Source organism: Cololabis saira, chromosome 14 (genome assembly GCF_033807715.1).
Source record: "Cololabis saira isolate AMF1-May2022 chromosome 14, fColSai1.1, whole genome shotgun sequence".
Taxonomy (NCBI): Eukaryota; Metazoa; Chordata; class Actinopteri; order Beloniformes; family Belonidae; genus Cololabis; species Cololabis saira.
Genome location: NC_084600.1, coordinates 2,770,665 through 2,782,716, shown reverse-complemented (window position 1 = coordinate 2,782,716; position 12,052 = coordinate 2,770,665). Strand labels below are relative to the sequence as shown.

The 12,052-nt window shown below is 41.7% G+C and overlaps 1 protein-coding gene across 4 annotated transcripts in view; it reads right to left on the bottom strand.

Moving 5' to 3' along the window:
* jakmip2 (janus kinase and microtubule interacting protein 2) overlaps positions 1–2,774 on the bottom strand; it is a 65,409-nt gene extending 62,635 nt beyond the window's left edge. For all 4 annotated transcript variants that reach the window (XM_061739412.1, XM_061739413.1, XM_061739414.1 and 1 more), the window contains exon 1: positions 2,642–2,774. The gene's annotated coding sequence lies outside the window, so the exon portion shown is untranslated. The remainder of the gene's footprint in view (positions 1–2,641) is intronic.
* Between the last annotated feature and the right edge of the window lie 9,278 nt (positions 2,775–12,052).

Sequence of the window (12,052 nt, the reverse complement as noted above, 5' to 3'; positions counted from 1 at the left end):
ACATTTTCACGCAATTATCTGTACTTTTTACTCCTTACATTTTAAAAACAGCCTCGTTACTCTATTTCATTTCGGCCTTTAATAAAAACTATCCAGTTAAATTGCTCCATCCGGATAGAGTGAATTTGGTTGTGGTTGTTTCAGATGTTCTTGTCCAGTTTTGTTCTTACATCCGTTCCCTCAGATTCCTGCAACTAAACTTGGATGTACATTCCAATAAAGGTTAGGATAAATGATAACATGCCTCTGAAGTTTGACTTTTTGCACCATTACAATACTTATAGGCAACTAATCATCATATCTGCTGCTCTCTGAAACACATGTTAATGCTCAATAGTACACATATATGCTTCTTTAATATATTTGGATTATACTAAGATGCATTCATTTTCAATGGCTTTTTTTCCTTAATGGCTTTCCCCCCCTTACATTACTTTTACTTTTATACTTTTACTTGAGTAAAAAACTTCTACAGGAGTATTTTTAAACTCTAGTATCTATACTTCTACCTGAGTAATGAATGTGAATACTTTTGACACCTCTGATAATATTGTGTGGCTGCTCTGGATGTGTTTTGTTGTTTTTCTATGCTATTAATATTCATGTAACCCTTTTAAGGTGGTTGCACTTTGCAGTTGAGTAGTTCTTGCTCAGGGGGTCCCCCTAAAGCGTGGACATTAAGTTGATTTTAGGACTCTGTCCAAAATGTACTTTTATGGGTCTCTTGATAGGTCACTCTCTTATCCAGTCATTATTCACTGGAGACTTTTATGCCAATCATAGTCTAGACCAATTTGCAAAGTCTTCTGCAATATTTAAAAATACCCCCCCCCCCCCCCAAAAAAAAAAAATAAAGATTTTTTTTAATGATTTGTATGGTTGTGCCATATACAAGTGGTCACTATGTAAATGGTCACTATAGTTGCAGAGACACAGGGGATAACGAGACACAGGTGCAGACAATCAGGGCAGATGGGACACAGGAGGGACAGAACTGAGAATCAAACCCTGACAACTGCATCAAACTTGCTTCGATTTCCACTTTATAACAGCTAAGATCCCAGGAGTGTGCCCCAACTCAAGTAAGACTTTTTAATTCTCTTTTGACTGTGTAAACTTGTCTGCAACCTTGAAATCGCTTGTGAAATCATTAGGTCAACATGAGAGGATCATCTCACAATATCCACCGTAGTTCTGTGAGCCAGTTTCATCATTATTTATGAGTATTGTGCCAAAAAGATATCAGGACTTGAGCCCAAAGACAAAAGTTGGGGCAGGTGGCTGCATTATCTAATAAAGCTCTATTTAAAAGGAATCCAATATTTTTTCTAATTACATTTAAATATATGTTACTTTTAATTTAACATCAGATTCCATGAATGAGAGGATCTGATGTTCACAAGTAGTCAGTGATGTCGGTGGCATTATAACAGGATAAACGTAGGACTGGGAATGAAAATACATTTTTTTTCCCTAACTGTGCGTGACAAAGAACATCACTGTGAACATGTCAGCTCCTCCAAAAGGCAAGAAAGCGTTGCCAAGAATTAATCATACTCCCGAGCTGCATCAACCACTGTGACAACTAAATCCACATTCTGATATAAATGGATCTACCATTTTCAACCTTATTTCATGTCAAACTCTTGCTGCATCTCCATCATCTATAATGCACTACAGTATTGGATTGCACTTGGAGTTCCAACGCAATCTATAAACTATTATCTTGTGTCCAATCCCTGGCCTGCACCGGTGCTGACCCTGAAACAACAATGTGACACATTCATTCCTATCTGAGAAATGTCTGCTAAATCAGGCCATAGTGCAACACCCTTAGGTGAGGTAAGAGTCATGCCAGGGTCCTGCCAACCCCCTGGACTCCTGCAGCATCACTGCAGCATCCCTAATGATGGGCATTAATGAGTGCTGATCTGTCAAGCAGAAGGAGGAGATTGTCAACATCAGATACCAGAAATGCCGAATTACAAGCCGCCAACGCACATCGGGCCATCTCTGCCGGTGATGCACAGAGATATTCCAGCCTCCAGGCGTCCTGTGTTGCACAACACCCGGCCCTCCGCCGCATCAATAAGGCTGCACAGACACACCATTATCGATTCTGCGTGCACTTCCGTGGTGCATGGCGATGGAAACCCCACCGAAATGCACACAGGCTGCATTCCCATCATCTCCACTTACTGGGCTTTTCTGCTGCAGGCCGAGCTCTGCCACTTCCGACAGCCTGGCTAAAGGCTGATTTATGGTTCCGCGTTACACCGACGCAGAGCGCACGGCGTATGGTTACGCGGCGACGCGCAAGGCTACGTAAGGCTCTGCGTCGTTTTAACGCAGAACCATAAATCAGGCTTTAAGCCGCTGTTACACGACTTGAAACGGAGATGCGTGCTCCGATCTGATGCTGCGGGGAAACGATCAGAAGCGACATCCACCGCCGCAGTGGTTTCTTATTCAAGGCGCATAGGGAAAGATTCCCCAAAATCCCGCAGCGCAACTGGGATAGATGTGAGTAATACCAGCAGCAGGCCTGCTAGTCCCAGTAACTCCCAGTTCAGACGGGGACGGAGGAGGGGGATCCATCCGAGAGCAGAGTCGGGATTACACGCAGCTGTCACCGCCTTACCTGGCCGTGGATTCCCATCGGGACTGATGTCGGAACATGCGTGCAGAACTGTCCATGGTACCAACGGTGCCGGCTGTGATCGGCCTCGGCGGGGATGTCTGCATCAGCAGCAGCCTCTACAATGAGGCAGAGATGGCCGGTGGTGATGCTGCTGGAGCCCCGCCCTCCTCTCCTCAGCCACAATGAGCTCACTCACATGCAGCTTCTGCAGCTCAGCAGGAGCCGCTACTGTTGCAGTCCTGCAGCTCCATGCTGCTGCACATGCACATGCATGCAGGCTCACACAGCATCAGATACAGTCTTTACATCCTGGAGATCCTGCCTGTGCAAACTCTGATGTCAAACAGAGTAGCTTCACCTTTTATGATTAACTTTCCCCATGTCCTTGCATAAAGTTCAGGCTGACCCTGAAACAACAATGTTACACATGGGTTGTTGCGCCAAAATGGGTGAATTATGAAACACAGGGGAACCCAAGTGTGCTATTCATGTGGGGCCAATATAAAACTAGCAGACTAGTCTCACACGAGTCCCATTTTTCAGGTCATTTACAGGACTGTCTCAGAAAATTAGAATATTGTGATAAAGTTCTTTATTTTCTGTAATGCAAAAATGTCATACATTCTGGATTCATTACAAATCAACTGAAATATTGCAAGCCTTTTATTATTTTAATATTGCTGATCATGGCTTACAACTTAAGAAAACTCAAATATCCTATCTCAAAAAATTAGAATATTCTGGGAATCTTAATCTTAAACTGTAAGCCATAATCAGCAATGTTAAAATAATAAAAGGCTTGCAATATTTCAGTTGATTTGTAATGAATCCAGAATGTATGACATTTTGTTTTTTTAATTGCATTACAGAAAATAAAGAACTTTATCACAATATTCACATTTTCTGAGACAGTCCTGTATTTAATCACAGATCTTTTGATGTCAGGCATTAACCCTATTTCTAAGTTTGTCCGAATCAGGTTGCTTCATGCGCACGGTCAGGTGGAAGAAGAGGAGAAATCTGTGTCTTTCAAGTTTTACTGAGGGCTCAAAGGACCCAAAGCAAGGACAGCAGGATTACTGATTTACATGTGATTTGAATCAGTTTTCCAAAAACAGCTTATAAACCTGAAACTCTCATCCAATCTATTTAAAATGAAGAAACTTTTTTCATCTTCAAAAAATAAGGACAAAAAAATCAATGACCTTTTATTCTGACATTTAAGGATGGATATTTACAAATGTCTGGGCCGGTCTAAGCCTCCAGTGGTTCCTGATCCTAACAACCATAGATAAAAAACCCTGCTCTTCTTTATGTGTGAGTCATCCTTTTCTTCTTTTCAACTGAAATACCTCTAAAGTAAAAGCACACCATACGTCTGCTGTTTGATTGAAAAGTTAAAAGCTAAAAAAAAAAAAAAGTCAACTGCTTTTGAAGTTCACTAGTCCTTTCTTACTATTTATGATATCAATATTTTTCAGATATGCGTTTTTATTTATAAGCTAAATTCAAGTGAAGGGAATATTCCTGGACAGTTCAAGACTTACTTTAAATTAAATTCACAGGTTTATTCTTATTCAACTGGACAATCCTCAGATCTTCATCCTCCTAAATTTCTCACTTGCATACATCAATTTTCGGTGAGATTTAGGGACTAAATTGTGGAATGATTTTTCCCTCTTGGCAAAGACTCTTCCTCTTTGAAATGTTACAAAAGACGTTTGAAGGAACTTGACTGCTGTTTTGTAACTGTTTTCCCAATGTATTGTTGTACATATATCCATGTTTTTTTATTTCTTTTTTTGTGTTTCACTCATAGTGACATGTACCGTCTTATTTGCTCAGGAGTCAATATAAGTAATATAAGTTGAAAAAACAATATCCCATGCACACTCACACACACTTATTTTTTTGTCTATATTCTTTATTATTTATATATTGCATTATTAGTTTGCCATCACTTTTGTGTAGTTATACTTTTTGTTTTTGTATGTTAATCTTGTGTTCTTTATAACACATGAAATTTTAATATCTTCGGTGGAGGCTTCAAATAAGCCCATTGGGTTTTTTGCCTCTTCCTGCACCTACAGTGGGGAGAACAAGTATTTGATACACTGCCGATTTTGCAGGTTTTTTCCACTTGAAAAGCATGTCTGTAATTTTTATCATAGGTACTCTTCAACTGTGAGTGATGGAATCTAAAAAAAAATCCAGAAAATCACATTGTATGATTTTTAAGTAATTAATTTGCATTTTATTGCATGACATAAGTACTTGATACATCAGAAAAACAGAACTTAATATTTGGTACAGAAACCTTTGTTTGCAATTACAGAGATCAGACGTTTCCTGTAGTTCTTGACCAGGTTTGCACACACTGCAGCAGGGATTTTGGCCCACTCCTCCATACAGATCTTCTCCATATCCTTCAGGTTTCGGGGTGCCAGCTCTCTTCAGGTCATTGACCAGGTCCTGCCGTGTAGTTCTGGGCTGATCCCTCACCTTCCTCATGATCATTGATGCCCCACCAGGTGAGATTTTGCATGGAGCCCCAGACCGAGGGAGATTGACCGTCATCTTGAACTTCTTCCATTTTCTAATAATTGCGCCAACAGTTGTTGCCTTCTCACCAAGCTGCTTGCCTATTGTCCTGTAGCCCATCCCAGCCTTGTGCAGGTCTACAATTGTATCCCTGATGTCCTTACACAGCTCTCTGGTCTTAGCCATTGTGGAGAGGTTGGAGTTTGTTTGATTGAGTGTGTGGACAGGTGTCTTTTATACAGGTAACGAGTTCAAACAGGTGCAGTTAATACAGGTAATGAGTGGAGAACAGGAGGGCTTCTTAAAGAAGAACTAACAGGTCTGTGAGAGCCGGAAGTCTTACTGGTTGACAGGTGATCAAATACTTATGTCATGCAATAAAATGCAAATTAATTACTTAAAAATCATACAATGTGATTTTCTGGATTGTTTTTTTAGATTCTGTCACTCACAGTTGAAGAGTACCTATGATAAAAATTACAGACTTCTACATGCTTTTCAAGTGGGAAAACCTGCAAAATCGGCAGTGTATCAAATACTTGTTCTCCCCACTGTATAGTATTTATATTTGATATTTCCTGTATATTTTTAAAACTGTGCAAAACAATAAACTAAACTAAACTAAACTAATCATGGTAGCCACTTGATGAAGATGATGCTTTTTCTTTTTGGTTTCATGAAGTTTGAGGGACTGCTCACTTTTGAACAGATATATTAATGGCTCTTCATTATCAAACATTTTTACTTGGCATACATGATATCTATCATTAATCTCCAATTTCCTTTTCCTAAACCCAAGCTTTAATTTAGGATATTATTAACAAGATATTTGGCTTGTCAGTATATTGACTAATCATCTATTCCACGTGAACAACAAAGTCAAGGGTGCAAAAGAAAAGACACATAAATGCCTCGGGCTGTCTGATGTAAGTGTCATGTTTTTCACAACAGCTTACTTGCTGGCAAAGGTGTGATAAATCCTAATTGTGAAGATTAGTGAGACTTTATAATTGTTTGTTTAAATAATGCTGCTGATCTGTAGTGTTGCTTCAACTCTTTAATAGGGTACTTTTATGACTTTTTTAAATTTTATTTTTGGTTGGTGATGGTGGTGTTGGGTTGTTGTCTAGTCAAGAGTTCTGCCTAGGGGAATAATTTATTACCAGCTTTTGGCACTTTCAACCTCTGGCTGAGTCTGGGCATGTTTGGATGATTATATTACTGTTAAAATATTGGCACTGCAGAGAATCGCGCAAAAAATTAATATAGTGTAAAGTTATTTACCTTGCAGGCCTTAATGCTTGACGTTTCACACCAGTGCAAATGATGTTCTTTAATTTAGCCCCTGTGTTTTTCAGTTCAGTTCAGAAAATCCTACTTGAGCTGAAAACAAAAGATCAATAAAAAAAGTAATCATACTTACTGCGGCCTATGAATCACAATAACCATATGAATTACAACCCAAGTTCATTTTCTAATAACTTAAAGGGGACATATTATGAAAAACACGTTTTTTCTTGTTTTAACATGTATAAAGTGGTCTCCCCTCACCCTGCCAGCAGAGGGGAGACAAAATCCCATGAATTTCTGCAAGGTCTGTGACCCACGCCTTACAGAATCCCCCAGTGTCACGTGGTTTTTTTTGAGCCGATTAGAATCTGCGCCTAGGGTGACGTCACCCGAGGCGCAGAGGTTCAGCCTCCGCTGCTGAAACCACGCCCACAACCAGCTCTCTCCGCCGGCTCGAGCGTCCGCCATTGTTTAGAAGCAGTGGCTGTTTGAACAGCGAGGAAGAGTAGAAATGAGGTTTTGCATCGACATTTACCCTCATAAAAGGATCAGTTCCCACAGCACGGACCCGGCAACTGCACACGAGTCAGCGGTAAGTTCCTTTTTTTTTTTTATGTTATTTATATTTGTATGATCTTTGCATGGGCTAAGTATTTAGCTTAGCTGCGGAGCCCCGGCGCCGCATACGGAGCTGCAGGAGCTGCTCACAGACCGGCCCGGCTCCAGTGTTCCCTAACGGAGCCACTCACTCGTTAGGTAAATTAGTAATACATTTTTTTCTGTCTGGTTTCAGATCTTCCAAGCCCCTGAAGCTGTTCAACGACACCTTCAGAAAACGCACGGTCCTTCCTTGAGCCAGCAATAGTGCATACATGTTATTTATATACAACTCATATTTTATTTTTTTAACAATAAAGTTGCCATTTGTGAAAATTCAGTGTTGTGATTTATTTACAGTTAACATGATTCATCTGTCTTGTAACATAAATGATGAGAAATCTTCCAGTGTGAAGACGAGGTAACTAAAGATTGATTTATGGTTCCACGTTTCACCAACGCAGAGCCTACGGCGTAGGGTACGCGTCGATTTAACGCAGAACCGTAAATCAGGCTTTAAGATCCGTTTACAGCGTGTAACTGAATAAGAGCGTCCCACTATCACGTCGAGCTGCGTGACATCGGACGCTCTCTGTCCACACTGAAACTGTTAAACTCGCGGTCAGTTAGGACAGCCCAATACAAAAAAAATAAAGCCATGGAATTGATTTTGTCGCAGAAGCTTCTCGCATGGGACACGTTTTGTGTACGCCGCAGGCGGCTGCTCTGCCCGGAGCGAGGCTTTGTTCCCTCCCTTTCCTACACGTCATTCAAGCAGCCAATCAGCGCAGAGCCTCATTATCATAGCCCCCCCCGCCCTGAAAATGAAGCACAGAAAAAGGCTTTAGAAGCGGAATGAATAAAAACATGGCCCAGAGACTGAATTTCTGATTTATGTAGAAAAAACAAGCTTTAGATTGTTTTTAAGACATTCAAGGCCTGTTTAAAATATACATTAAATGCCATAATATGTCCCCTTTAAATGAAAACATTTGTATAAAATCATCATTCGTATTTTTTTTTGTTTTGTCCAAAGATAAATCAAAATGTTTTTTATCAGGTCTTGAGGATTGCCAAATATGATTAATAACATGTGTTTCTGTAGGTACAGAAAATGTTTTAACCCATTACAGCTAGGGCAAGTGACTATATTTGGTCAATTTAGTAGAACTACATTCCATGGTTATTACAAAAAAAAGGTATGATGTTGATAGAGGTCCTTTAATATTCTCCAATAACCCTCTAGAGGATTTCAAGTATTGTATTGACTGCCCTATGTTTGTTCCTTGAACATTTGATTGCCATTCCTCGTCTTGCAGTTGTACAAGTTACCATCGCTTTGCCATCACCAGTGGGATTAACTGACCCCAATTTTTTTTTTTTTTTTTTTTTACTGAAATTACATAAATGACAAGATCGGAAGCAAGTCAGACCCACATGGCTGAGAGGACTAAGGACCACAGTTGTCTTTTGAACATGGGGGAGTCTTAAGGGGAAACAATGCAGCAGCAAAAACTGGAGAGACTATACTTAATAAGACATCTACCTGGACCTTTCAGTGATGTGTCACATGCTGGTGAAGGGACTTGGATTCAGCAGGGAGAACAGTTACTCTAGAACTAAGGTATTCAATTTGAGAATCACATACTGTACAACTGTAAATCATTGATGATGAAGGAGACAGTTTCATGTGTGAATGTTCAGATGAGACAGCCTTAGTTATTGAATCTGTGCCCACAGAGGATCATCTGGCCACTGAAGGTGCTTTGCAAACACGGACCAGCAGTTTTCTTTCAGAATGGGTTTTATGACAACCACTCCTCCCCCTTTCCCTTGTGGAGTTCATGATGAAGCATTCTGTGAGTCAGTTAACTGTAAATTAAGTTATTGTGGCCTGGCTCCCTTGTTGACTGAAGTGGTTAGACTTGTTAATGATGGCATTCAAACCCTTGAAGAGGACTTACTTCTATTTCCTATACCAGTTTAATTCTATACAGGGTCACGGGGGCCTGCTGGAGTCCAGGTCCAGGAAGGCAGGGGTGCACCCTGTACAGGTTGCCAGTCCATTGCAGTGCTATATGACACAGGACTACAAAACTAAATTAAATCCAGTTTATATGAGTAGCAATTTGAAAATATCATGTGCAGTTTTAACCCTTGTGCTGTCTTCGGGTCAAGGAAGAAGGAAGGAAGGAAGGAAGGAAGGAAGGAAGGAAGGAAGGAAGGAAGGAAGGAAGGAAGGAAGGAAGGAAGGAAGGAAGGAAGGAAGGAAGGAAGGAAGGAAGGAAGGAAGGAAGGAAGGAAGGAAGGAAGGAAGGAAGGAAGGAAGGAAGGAAGGAAGGAAGGAAGGAAGGAAGGAAGGAAGGGAAAAAAGAAGGAAGGAAGGGAAAAAAGAAGGAAGGAAGGGAAGAAGGGAGGGAGGGGGAAGAGAGCTAGAAGGAAGGAAGGGAGAAAAGAAAGAAGGAAAGGAGTAAAGAAGGAAGGAAGGGAGAAAAGAGGAAGGGAAGAACGGACAGGAGAAGACAGTACAAGGGTTAAAAGTATAAATGTTATTGTTGCAGTAATTTGATTCAGTGTGATGATTGCCTCCAGGATAATGCCCCAGTAAAACAATGCTATTGTGATGTCCTTCTCAGGATATGGCAATTAAAGTCCCTTTAAAAAAACTGCTCAGCAATCTACCTTTTCCTCGTGACTTCTGACTCTGGCCTTATTTCCATACTCATCCCTCTAGATCTGAGTGAAGGCTTTGACACTATCTCACGCAGCATTCTCCTTGACAAAATATCCTCAGAATAAGTGACACATGCCCCAACTGGTTTAAATTGTACCTTTCTGGCTGCATGCAATTCATACAGATGAAAAATGTCAGTTCACACTCTTTACCAGTAACCACAAGTGTTCCCCAGGGTCCTGTCTTTGGTCCACTTCTGTTCAACATTCATGTACTTCGTCTTGGCCATATCTTCTATAAATGTAACATACATTTCTCCTGTTATGCTGATGAAACTCAGCTCTATGGCTCAACCAAGCCCTCCTCATCCATTCCACCTACCTCTCTCATTGACTGCCTCACACAATGTTAAATCCTGGTTTTATTGTAATGATGGCTCCGAGGAAGTAGGGCCCCGGTTGAGCTTTCTGGGTGTTAACAAAGCAGGTGAGATTCTTGGAAATGTGGGTCCCCAGAAATTGGAAGGAGGAGACTCTATTTACATCTTGTCCATTGATGGTTAATGGAGTGTGGTTGATCTTGATCAACCAAAAATGATTTATTTGGGTTTTCCTAATTGTTTTTTGTTTGTTTAATGTTAATTTAATCGGACTCCCCCCGGAAGAGCTGGAGGAAGTGTCTGGGGTGAAGGAAGTCTGGGCATCTCTGTTGAGACTGCTGCTCCTGCGACCCGGGAACGGATAAGAGGCGGACGATGGATGGATGGTTGTTAAATTATTATTCATGCACCATCTTTCCAGATTGCAGATTCCATTCCTGTAGGCTGACTCACTGTTTTTGATCAGACCTACCACTGTCATGTCAGTTGCTGCAGATTTGTCAGCTGCACATCCATGAGGCCAATCTCCCGTTCCACCACATCCCAAAGGTGCTCTATTGGATCGAGATCTGGTGACTGTGGAGGCCGTTTGAGTTCAGTGAACTCATTGTCATGTTCAAGAAAACAGTTTGAGATGGTTCACGCTTTAGGACATGGCGCGTTATCCTGCTGGAAGTAGCATCAGGAGATGGTCCACTGTGGTCATAAAGGGATGGACATGGTCAGCAACAACACTCGGGTAGCTGTGGTGTTGACACGATGCTCAGTTGGTACTAATGGGTCCAAAGTGTGCCAGGAAAATATCCCCCCACACCATGACACCACCACCACCAGTCTGAACCGTTGATACGAGGAAGGATGGATCCATGCTTTCATGTTGTTGACGCAAAATCAACCGTGTCCAACCATTGCTGTGACTTGTCTGGTCTTCCTTTCAAATCTATCAATAAGTCTAAAACTCTAGCTGCCTGCATTATGACAAGTACACCCTCCATAAACCATATAACTATCATGGTTTTGAGTTTATGTTTGTTCCTGTTTCATTTTCAAAGTGTATATCCTTATGTTTTGTTCTAAGTTTGACTTTCTTGTTCCAATCTGCCCTGATTGTCTGCACCTGTGTCTCATCAGTCCTGTGGCTATATCTTGTGTTGTCTTTCCCACCTTTCTCTGCTGGTCAGGGGGCTCATTTATAAAGCTTGCGTGCGCACAAAACAGGGCCTGAAAGATGTGCACGCCACCTTCTATGCAAAGGTTGGGATTTAAAAAAAAAAACTTAACGGGAAAATATGCGTATCTTTACGCAAACTTTGATCCTAGTGCACGAACAATTTGAAGATATGGGGAACTGGCGACACAGACGGTGAGGTGGTGAAATGAAGCCAGATTCATGTCATACTTTTAATGTCATCAAATATCAGACTTATAATATAATAGCGCTGATCGTGTCCCTCTGTGGTTGAAGCTCAGTGTCAGTCAGGACACGCCATTTCCAGCTGCGCCATGCGCTTGGGACGCTCTGGTGTTGCTGCTGCTGCAGCCGCGGTGCAGGACACGCCGGGAACCTCCTCGTCACCCACCGCAACTGGAGAGTGACTGAGGACAGGACAAATAAGTGCCGGGCCACTCTCCTCTTGGCTTCCACCTTCAGATCACACCACTTCTTTTTTATTTCTGCCACAGATCTGTCCGTGGCACTCGCAGCGTTTACAGCAGCAACGACGTGCTGCCACTCACTCGTTTTCTTTTTGTTAGTGATGCCACTACTGCGACCACCAAATAATGTGGTTTTCCTGCCCCCACCTCATCCACAACATCTCCATCTCAGTCTCCGTGAAATTTAGTGGCACGGTGGCTCGACACGTCTCATTCATCCTGACGCGCAGCAGAAACAGGCTGCAGGTGGCGCTGCGCATGCTCAGCAGGCTCA